Raw genomic sequence first — 10,794 nt, forward strand, 5'->3', positions numbered from 1 at the left:
CTCCCTGAAAGGAGGTTGTAGCCAGGTGGGGGTTGGTCTCTTCTCCCAGGCAACTATCAGCAAGACAAGAGGGCATGGTCTCAAGTTGTGCCAGGGGAGGTTCAGATTAGATATTAGAAAGAATTTCTTTACAGAGGGGGTAATCAGACATTGGAATGGGCTGCCCAGGGAAGTAGTGGATTCTCTGTCCCTGGAGATTTTTAAAAAGAGACTGGATGCGGCACTTAGTGCCATGGTCTAGCAATTGCAGCGCCAGTTGATCAAGGGTTGGACTTGATGATCTCAGAGGTCCCTTCCAAGCCGGCTGATTCTATGATTCTATGATTCTATGATCTTATGAATCAAAATAAAAATGATTTCACTTTTTTCCCTAATGCTCCAGATTTCTAGACTGAATAGGTGGAAGAGTAAGGTGAGCATTCATCTCTGACATGTGAGATGTCAGGAAAGTACTGTCCTTCTGCCCAGGCAGCCCATGGCATCTGGGTTTCCCACCCCTCCATAGTTTTAAGAAAAGAAACACCTTTGTATCAGGAGCTGTCAAGCCTTCTCTAAATATGCCCTATTCAGCTCCAGGAAAAACATTTCAGCTCTTGGCTAACAATCCCTTCACACCTGTATTTTAGGTATTCTCAAGTCAGAAGTAATAAGATTTTAAACTGCCTTATCTTAACTGTCAGCAATGTCTAAAGAAGAGAAAGGAATAACTTCATTCTGTCATGTGTGTCCTGCTGGGGTAACATAGGCACAAACCTTTACCTTGACATGTAACCAACTCAATCTGCCTTGAACTGGATTACAATGCAGCACAAATGTTACAGGGCACTGAACTGCTTGGTTGTGTGCACACACATAAAAATCGTGCACCTCAACCAATACCAGCTTGGCTTCACACCGTGCAACACCGCCAGAGAGTGTGTTTAGACTCTGAAAGTGAAAATGGAAAGTGTCAGACTGGAGTATTTGAATTCATTTCCTGAGAGGGCCTCAAAGCTTCTACTCTGTAAAAATATACTTCAGCTTCGTCCCAAACACAGCCAAAGAAAAACCCCAACCGATTACAGAAATATTCCTCTTTTACCAGCTCCGTTTATTCCAGTTATTTTAAAATCTTGACATTAATTGGCTATACATGTGAAAATACAGGCCAGCCACAGAAAAGTCATTTGATTATTAAAAATTAATGCATACCGCTGCATCACTTCCCTTCCTCTTGCTTTTATCGGTTTTCTCCTCTTACTAATCAATCCACAATATTCAGCATATACTTAATGCTAATGCACGGACCACATGGAATAACTCATCTACCTCATAGACTCATTTCCAAGTAGCATCCTTACAAACCATCTTCCTTATTTTGATGAGGTAAATGACAACTTATATCAGTTTATTTCTTTCTACTGAACTGACAAAAGAAAACCATAATACTCACTGTTATTATATTGGTCTTAGTTGGCATTATAATCTCTTGATTCCCTATGTCACAGGTTCTTGTACCACTGTCACGACATGCTGTTCTTTAACACATGCAACAGCTTGGTACCAGGCATTTATTATACAGTATTGTATATATTACCACAGCACTCTGAAGCCATAGAAATGCATCAGGAATATGCTGTTCCTCTTGAGTCATTCTTAAGCTAAGCTAAACATACCTTGCCCTTACAATCTTTCTTCACAAGTTCAACAATTCAACAATATTTTTTTCCTCAGAATTCTGATGTATCAGCTAAACATCACAGAGCAGCTCACTCCTTCCCCAGCCTGCAGTGGGATGAGGCAGAGAACTGTGAGAAAAAAGGTAAAATTCATGGGTTGAGATAAAGACAGTTTAACAGGACTGAAATGGGATGGAAAATAATAATAACAACAAAAATAGAATTAGAATATACAAAACAAGCGATGCAAAATGCAATTTCTCACTGCCCACCAATGACAGGAAAAGAGGGAATGGCTTCAAACTAACAGAAAGTAGGTTTAGATCAGACGTTAGGAAGAAATCCTTTACTGTGAAGGTGATGAGGCACTGGAATTACCAGAGGTTACCCAGAGAGGCTGTGGCTGCCTCATCCCTGGAAGTGTTCAAGGCCAGCTTGGATGGGGCTTTGAGCCACCTGGTCTGGTGAGAGGTGTCCTGCCCACGACAGGGGGCATTGGAACTACATGATCTTTAAGATCCTTTCCAACCTATACCGTTTTATGGTTCTAAATACTGTTATTACCTTAATACTATTATTAGGGTCACAATACCCAGAAGCCTGTAACAGAAGAGATGCTGCAAAAAGATATCAAAAGAGATAAACCCTTTAACCAAAACAAATGTTATAACTTAAGTGAAAAAGAACAAAAAGTAAAGAAGTAACAAAGCCAGGGATTATGTTGGCAGATGACAAGAGAAGTGAATTGGCTTTGCCCAGCCTTGCATGGACTAGATTTCCAATACTGAACTACAAGACTACAGGAGACAGGGTCAGAGGTAGAAAAAGAACGTAGCTCTGCAGTACGCTTCCTAAAATCATTCCTAGTTATTTCTAGAAATCCAAAGAGTCCCATTCATGCTCAGAACACATTTTTGGGGAAGTACCAAAGAAAACTTATGAATACCTTTCTTCATTGCGAGCCTCTATTTGTTGTGCAGACAGTGAATCTGTCTAAGCATCATTTTAAAAATTGCTCAGCTCCTTCTCACTGATTTGGGATACATATGGAAACATCAGTTGAAAGCAACAGACTGTTTTGTGTGCCTTATTTAATAAGCCTAACAAGTATCTTCACACAGCAAAAGGAACTTTCACAGCAAGGTATGTTTTAGCCTGTGTTATTGCAAATGACAGGGAGGGATGATAGCATCTGTCAGAGAGACAAGTTTCGTATTATCAAAGCAGGGAAATTATCCAGCAAAATTTGAATTAACAAAAATCATGCCTGCATTGGCTTACATTTTTTGTAGCTATCTCTAGGCATTTAGTTACTCTTAATATCCGTCATGGTTTCAGAGAGCCCCAAAAATCTAATTCCCTAGTCTAAGCCCCCTCTCACATCTCAACCCAACGTGAGATGGGTTTTCCAGACAACCACATGAGACTCAAATTGGGGGAAAGGGAATATATTACAATGACTGTACAAATAAATATTATAATACATTATACACACAATCTCAACTATCTCTTCCATGACATAAGTATTTACAATGGATCAAATCTCTTCTCTCCTCCAAATAAAAGTCCAGGAAGGAAGAAGGAAAGATCCCTTCTTCAGAGCAGCAATGTCTCTAAGGTATCAGGTCTATCTGTTTCGCTCTTCTCATGCAGCAGCTGGATCTCTGCCAGCACACACGAGGGGTATCCAAGCCCCTCGGCCACCCATCTTCAAACAAGGGTCTTCCTCCGTGGGCTGCGTAGCAGGGACAAAACTCGCTTCACCACGGTCATATCACAAAGTGCAGGGGCATCTTCGTGAAAGTCCCTTCCTCAGGGGGTTCATCCCTGAGTCAGAACATCTTGGTCAGCTTTCAGTTGAAAGCCTTTGCCTCAAGAGTTCTACCAGAGCTCCTGTGCTCTGTCTCAGGCTGAGAGCTTGGCAGCAGCGGCGAAGGGGGGACAAGGTCACCCCCTCTGCATTCTTTCTCCATCCCAGTCCAGCTTTCCAGGACGCTTTGAGCTTCTCAGCTCCTCTCTGTAGTGCTGTAGCACTTCAAGACTCTTTTAGGTAAGAGTCCATCTCCTCCTCCTTTCCTAGGAGGGGTCTCCAAGGAGTTTGGGGTCTTTTGGTTTCGGTTCTTACCCCAAAACTCTGTTTACTCTCTCTGCTGCTCTCGCTCGCTCTCTCTCTCTCTCTCTCGGCTCTCTCTCTCCTTCCAGGAGTTCTCTCTGTGTGCTGCATGTCTGTTGTTTCTGCTGCTTGGTCTTATCTCTCCTGGCTCCCTGCCACCGTTTCTTCGGTCAGTGCAGTTCTGCTGCCGCTTTTTCAGTATCTCTTGCTGCGGTTCACAGTGGAGAAACATCCCCCAGCTCATAGCTACAGATACATAGTCCAGCATAACACTGTTCCACGCCTCTGTAGTCCCCCTGCCCCTTCTGCTCGTGGCTTTCACAACATGGCCACCACTTCTTCCACCAAACTACAACCAAGCTTCTCTTCCGTTTGCTTGTGGTATGTTTATATTTCGCAGAAGCGCCCATTGGTTAAAACTTCAAAACTTCCAGGATCACCACCCCCTGGGGTTTTCATTTTATAACTGCAGGGGGAGAACTGTTTCCCCCCACTACAATATCAAATTACAAATTTATTGGTGCAACTGAATACACAGTCTAAAATAGGAAATGTCATAGTAACTCTGTGTCTTCTCAAAAACTCTATCAGTGAAAAAGAGCCCAAGGTGCTTTTTATACTAATTAAGCTCTAGTTCTGCTGAGTGTTATGACACCAGTTCTTTTTAATTTATTCTATAGAATTGCCAGTGGTGTTTAAATATAACACTGAGAATCAAGTTCAGTCATGAAGAGTTTGACATTCAGGCTCTGATCTTGGAAGATAATCTGTGCATGCAAACCCTGCCACTCCTTAGGAATTTGTTAGTGAGTGAAAACAGAGTACTTGTAATTTCATTTTTGTAAGAGACCACTTTCAGCAATGCCTTCCTGGTGACCCAGTGACAGGACCCAAGGGAATGGCCTGAAGTTGCGTTAGGAGAGGTTTACTTTGGATATTAGGAAAAGGTTCTTCCCCCAGAGGGCAGCTGGGCACAAGAACAGGCTCCCCAGGGAAGTGCTCATAGCACCAAGCCTGACAGAGTTCAAGAAGAGTTTGGACAACATTGGCAGTCACATGGTGTCATTCCTGGGGATGGTCTTGTGCAGGGCCAGGAGTTGGCCTTTGATGGGACTACTGTGTCCTTTCCAACTCAAGATATGCTATGATTCTATTATTCATTAAAAACTGTTTGAAAAATTCAGAATGAGTTCACAAATAGTTTGGAGAACAGGTAAAGGCAATTACCACTTTTGTTCAGACTGGTTTTTTTTCTTATGTTTTAATAAACATCAACTATCATGCCTAGAAGCAAAAGAAAGAATACCTCCAGTGAGTGGGTTTGGAGTTGTCTAAAGTTTTTCAGCTTAAATCAATTACAGTTTTCAGACAAGAACAGCTAAAATACCCTAATTTGCACCCATGCTTTGTATTTGAACCTGCTAGCTTCAGTAAGAGCAGCGGGCATTCGTATCTTTAACAAAAGATCATTCACATTCAAGAGTAATGGTTACATTGACATACGTTTTAAGCGCTGGAGCTTAATTTTAAAGAGCTTTGTTTTTCATAGGATACAGGGAAAATAACTGAAAGCAAAGCAGTTATTTCTCTAATTATTTAAAGAAACTGTTGTGACATTTAATTTTCACATAAGTAGAACAAATTGCAATATCTTCTGAAACCAAGAAGGTTGAAATATAGTTGTTTGGTTTTTTTGCAAAAAAACTGAGCACAGTTTTTACAAAAATGACTGGAAATAGATATTCCACTTTTAAGCAGCATACATTTGCAAATGTGTTTTAAAATTAATAGGAACAAGACGTCAAATGGAAGAAAAAAAATTAAAAGAAAACTCATTGCATTGCTTGTAGTCTTCTCTTACTTTTTTATATGAATAGGCAAAACACTGTATTCTTTCCATAGCTGCTACTGTAAAAATCTATGAAATGTTTATGTTTTATTCTCTTTTAGTATTTAGAAATATTGTTCTATTTTTGCTTTGGATTCCTGTGAAATTAGACTGAATTACAGTAAGAAACAAGATGACAGAGCTCAACATTTCCCAGCTAATTTTATTCTGCTTAAAGCATTTGTGCTGTCAGCAGGAGCAAAATTTACTGCCACAGAAAAGCTTGGAAAAGTCAAATATGCGTTTCTAAAATTCCACATATCTTGCATAGAGAAATGAGGCTAAATCTGTGAAACCCTCTCTCTGTTTGTTAAAGTGGGGGTCAAACACCCATCCTGTGTTGCTCCAAATGGATGCCACTTACCATCTCTTTGTTAGCCAAGAAAAAGGGAGAATAAAGAGAGGAAGAAGGAAGGAAAAAGCCCCCGATAAAGAGTTCTTATACTCAGCAGTCACAAATAATGGTAGTTACCCTAGCAACTGCCACATCACATGGGATTCAGTTTGCCCCCAGGTTCTACAGCGTATTACAGAAACTTACTGGCTTTTGATCTTGAGAAACAGTTTATGTTCACACAACACAGACACACTTGCACTCCAGAGGATTAGTACTCAAGCAAGGAATGCATTTATATTTCTGAGTAATGCCTCATATGCTTTCTAATTTTACTACTTTGTTTTGAAATCCTATTTGAGAGCTGATTGCATAATTTCTTTTTTTTTACTCTGAATTTGAGATGAAGTTAGCTTTGTGTTGGTACAGAGAAAAATAGCACCAACTGAGACCATTAGGATAGCAGAAAAGTAGGAATTCAAAATAAACTATGGGAATAATATTAACAGGGTTATTGCAGAGCACAAGTACTTGAGTGTGCCACTTGTTCCAAAGGAATTTATTTATTTTGTGTCATTCTAGCAAGATAAAGCAGCTCATAGATGGTGAAGCATTGTGACAGCTGACACAAAGCGAGGAGTGGGAATATAATGGAACAGGCAGTGAGTTAGAATCTTAATTCAGGAGGCATACTAAGCCAAAATAAACAGCAAAACTCTCAATTTTCATGGTTTTGGCAGCATAGAACATCATGACTTTTACGTTCTAACAACTTCTTAATTTTTTTAAAGCAGATGTATGTTTAGACAAAAACAACCTTTTAGTATTATTACAAATTAAATGCTGGTTTTCATCTATAGTTATTCAGTCCAAATTTAAATTAGTACAGAAGAGCCTAGGGAACAATATTTCACACGAGAAATGTTCTTTAAAATATAGCTGGGAAAATGTGACCCTGGAAGTAATTATTATATGAGAATTAGCCAGAACTATGTCTTCCATGCTGTAGCAGTACTTTTCATATAATAGGAACAGGGAGTATTTGAATGTGTGGGATACAAAAACCTGCTTCCAGCCATTTAGTATGCAGACTGCAGTACCCTGTAGCAAACTCTTGGCTATGTTCTGCTCTATGTAAACATCAACACAATGACTCAAAGAAAACTTTTTAAGTAAGCCAGACCATGTGCAGTGCCCTGTTCAGACTATGGTTGCAGCTTAGGACTTGAAAAGATAGGAAGCTTTTAATGCAGGCCAATGTCTTGCTCAGGAAAATCTGAACTCTAAATACTCCACACTGATGTCGAGGGAAGGCCTGGCAACTGTGAATTTTAATTTCTTTATTACAGAAAGCAAAATCCTGTTTTAAGTGAAAACAGAGTTTTCAATTGGAAACAAAAAGCATTTCAAAATCTGTGTTTTAATATGCCTAGTGACAGTAAAATGAAATAAGAGAAGGCACAATGGCACAATATCTAAAGATGTAGTTCAGTTGAATATGTAGTTCAATCAGAAATTATGGATCTCACACAGATATACTGGATGTTAGATTAAGATCAGGTTGGACACTATGATGGTGTCTCATAGTCTAAACTCCTTCAGCCTGAGAACTGGGAAATGGCAAATATGTTCTTAAAAGTGTACATTCCAGACTTTCTCAGAGTACTGCAATACAAGACTTCAGTCATTTCTCACTTCTCTTTTCAGTGTCATTCAACAGATTTATAGGTTTTAGTTATTCATTACATATGGGGATAATCCAAAAAGCACACAGTACTGAAGTCCCAACAGTCCACGCTTACCTGTGTGTTCAGGTCCCTCAGGTGAAAGCCACCCTGACCAGGCAGCTTATTTGTACTGTATTTCCATGTGGTTCAACATCATTCATTCCCTTCAAATCAAGCTGGCTCCTCTGCTCCTTTGTCCTCTCTTAGCAGGAAGATGCTGGATAAGACTTTGTCAAGCGACAGTCAGAACACGGTGTATAATATAGACTTAACTTTCAAGTGTGTTGGCTGCAGACAGGTATTTCTGCACCGTCCAGATGTGTTTTAACAGCTGTTCCTCCATCTGCAGACTTCTTAAATATGTTCCTAATGAAGAAGTCAAAGGAACAATGCAAGACAACCTATCCTGGCATCACCTCAGCTTTGATGGTCAGCAAACCATGTACCCCTGCTCTGAGCACAGTAACTTGTGTGTGGTTGGACCTCATTATTTTCAGAAGGGATTTTACCCTTATCTGAAAATGGGACAACTCCCTTAATAATCGCATTTTGACACCAACTGATTAATTTAGTGATTTATTAAAATAAAATAAATCCAAATTCCTTGGGCTGAGCTTTATGCAGTTTTTCCCTCCCATTTTTAAATTGAAGAGCCTTTGAAATACCTTCTATTTTCAATTAATTATAAATAAATCATTCTTCATTGTTTTGATAACCTGTTTTCTGAATCCCTCTCGTATGAATAATTTATTATGTGCATGATACTTTCCCCAACACCATCAGCAATAAAAAATTACAGAAGGAATTCACTGAATCTCTCTGTCACAGTCTCATCACTCAAGCATCTCTTCAACACCCTCTTCTGTCATCTCCTCACTGGTTCCCTTGATGTCTTTCTGCTTTCCAGGCATTTAGAGAACTTTCCACTGCCACTTCTTGTTTTCTTAGAAAAGTGAATTTTCAAACCACTTTACATTCTTGTTTTAATTGACCCATCCATCATACATTGTCTGCCTTGTCCTGTGCATTTAAGCAGGCTTTTAATTCTTAACCTCAGCCTGTGATAGCTACACAAAATCTTCTGCTGAGTCACAGTTTTATTGGATGGCTTTTTTTCAGGCTTCTTGCTTTTTGGACTGCCTCATTTTTACATAATAAAACACATGCTGTATTTCTGTGGATAAATTCTGCATCTGTGATATACCTGAGTTTCTAATTCCTATTACAGTTATAAAACTAACTGTATTGTGAATGTTACTACAGAAGTATCCCATCTTGAGCTAAGTTTTCAGGGTTGCCTGGGACAAAGTGCAGAAAAGTATCTATCCATAAATCATCCAAGAATAATTCTTCAAGAAAGCAGTTACCTACCAAGTTAAAAAAAGGGGAAAAAAAAAGAAAAAGATTCTCACTATATTTACCAAACATTCTACTACAGATCTTTTTCTTCAGCTATAGCATTTAGTTACATTTCAAGTCAACCAATGCTGATCAAAAGGCAGCCTTTTAGTTTTCCTGCTTCAGGATTAAGTTTGCATTTGATAGTGGGCATTTAGTCTTTCAGACAGTTTATAGCATCCTGATGATATCATCTTATATATATGGATGATTAAAGACAGATTTAGCTTTCCAGTCAGGAAAAACATTCAGTCTCAAAGGGAGCTTTAATCAGAATGATTGCTTGCTGTGTTGAAATTATCCCAGCAAACAGCATTGCTGACCTTCCCTCTGCAGGAAATTCAAGCTTCTGTCAATTGGTCAGTCAGGATTACTACCACTGGGATTAAATATGGACTTCCCAGAGCAAAGATATGAGAAAACTTCTCATTTGTGCAAGTAGAATACTGCAGATACCTATGGGTTTGGGTTTGTTTTCCTAAGTTGTCTTTAAAAAATACCTTGGGTAGTTCCAATCACTGTCTGAAGCCACTGCCATTTCTCCTCTGATTAATCACGTATACAACTACTGTATAGGGTTTTTTTCTTTCAGGATCTTTATAAATTAGGCATTGGCCACTGTCAGACTAATGCTTCTGCCTTCTTTCTTCAACTCAATGTCAAATAAAAATAAAAATATAGTCCCCCCCCCAAACTATTTCCCCTGAGATAGGCAAGTCTCAACTGAGAATATTTTTCAAACACATAAACCAAGTAAGACTTTTTTCCCTTGAAAATTGCCCACTTGAGACAATCTCTTCATTCCAAAAATGTCTTACCTTCTGACTGAAGTTCTAAAGTAATCAATAAGAATGCCATAGAATAAGAGACGGAAATGAAGTTGCTTGGAGCTGTAGCTATTCTGGATATCTTTCAATTTTTCTTCATTAAAATTGGAAGATGTTTGCCCCAATTAACATTCAAAACTTTAAATCCCTGAGCTAAAGCAGAAACAAATGAATTGGCATTTAATGCATTCTTCTTTCCACTCTGTATCCTAGCTTGAAAGGCTGGTGTTCTGCCACCTGATATTCCAGTGCACAACAACATCATCTCTCCCTTTCTACTTTTTTCCATTTGCAGACTAAGTTCATACCATGGAGCTCTGTGGCTGTATGGTGGTTTGAGACCCCCAAAAATTCAATTCCCGAGTGCAAGCCCCCCCCTGCCACAACTCACCTCAGTGTGAGATGGGTTTTCCAGACACAACAAAAGACTCAATATGGGGGGAAGGGAATTACATTACAATTACACACAAATAAATATTATAATACATTATATACATAATCCTATCATATCTCTCCTATGATAAAGCAGTATTTACATTGGATCAAATCTCTTCCCCCTCCAATAAAAGTCCAGAAGGGAAGAAGGAAAGATTCTTTCCACGTTCAGGGCAGCAGTGTCTCTCTTCTTTCATGCAGCAGTCGTAGTTGAAGTTGTAGCTGGATCTCTTTCCATTACACACAAGGGGGTCTCCTCTCACCCCTCTCAGCCTTTCGTCTCCAAGCGAAGGTCTCTTTCCTGTGGACTGCGATAGCCGGGACAAAAGCTTGCCTCACTATGTGATATCATGGGGTGTAAGACCCCCATGAAGGTCCCTTCCTCGAGGGGTTGAGTTCCCTCGAGTCAGAACA

Source organism: Lepidothrix coronata, unplaced genomic scaffold, assembly GCF_001604755.1.
Source record: "Lepidothrix coronata isolate B3197 unplaced genomic scaffold, Lepidothrix_coronata-1.0 Scaffold37, whole genome shotgun sequence".
In the NCBI taxonomy this organism is placed as follows: Eukaryota; Metazoa; Chordata; class Aves; order Passeriformes; family Pipridae; genus Lepidothrix; species Lepidothrix coronata.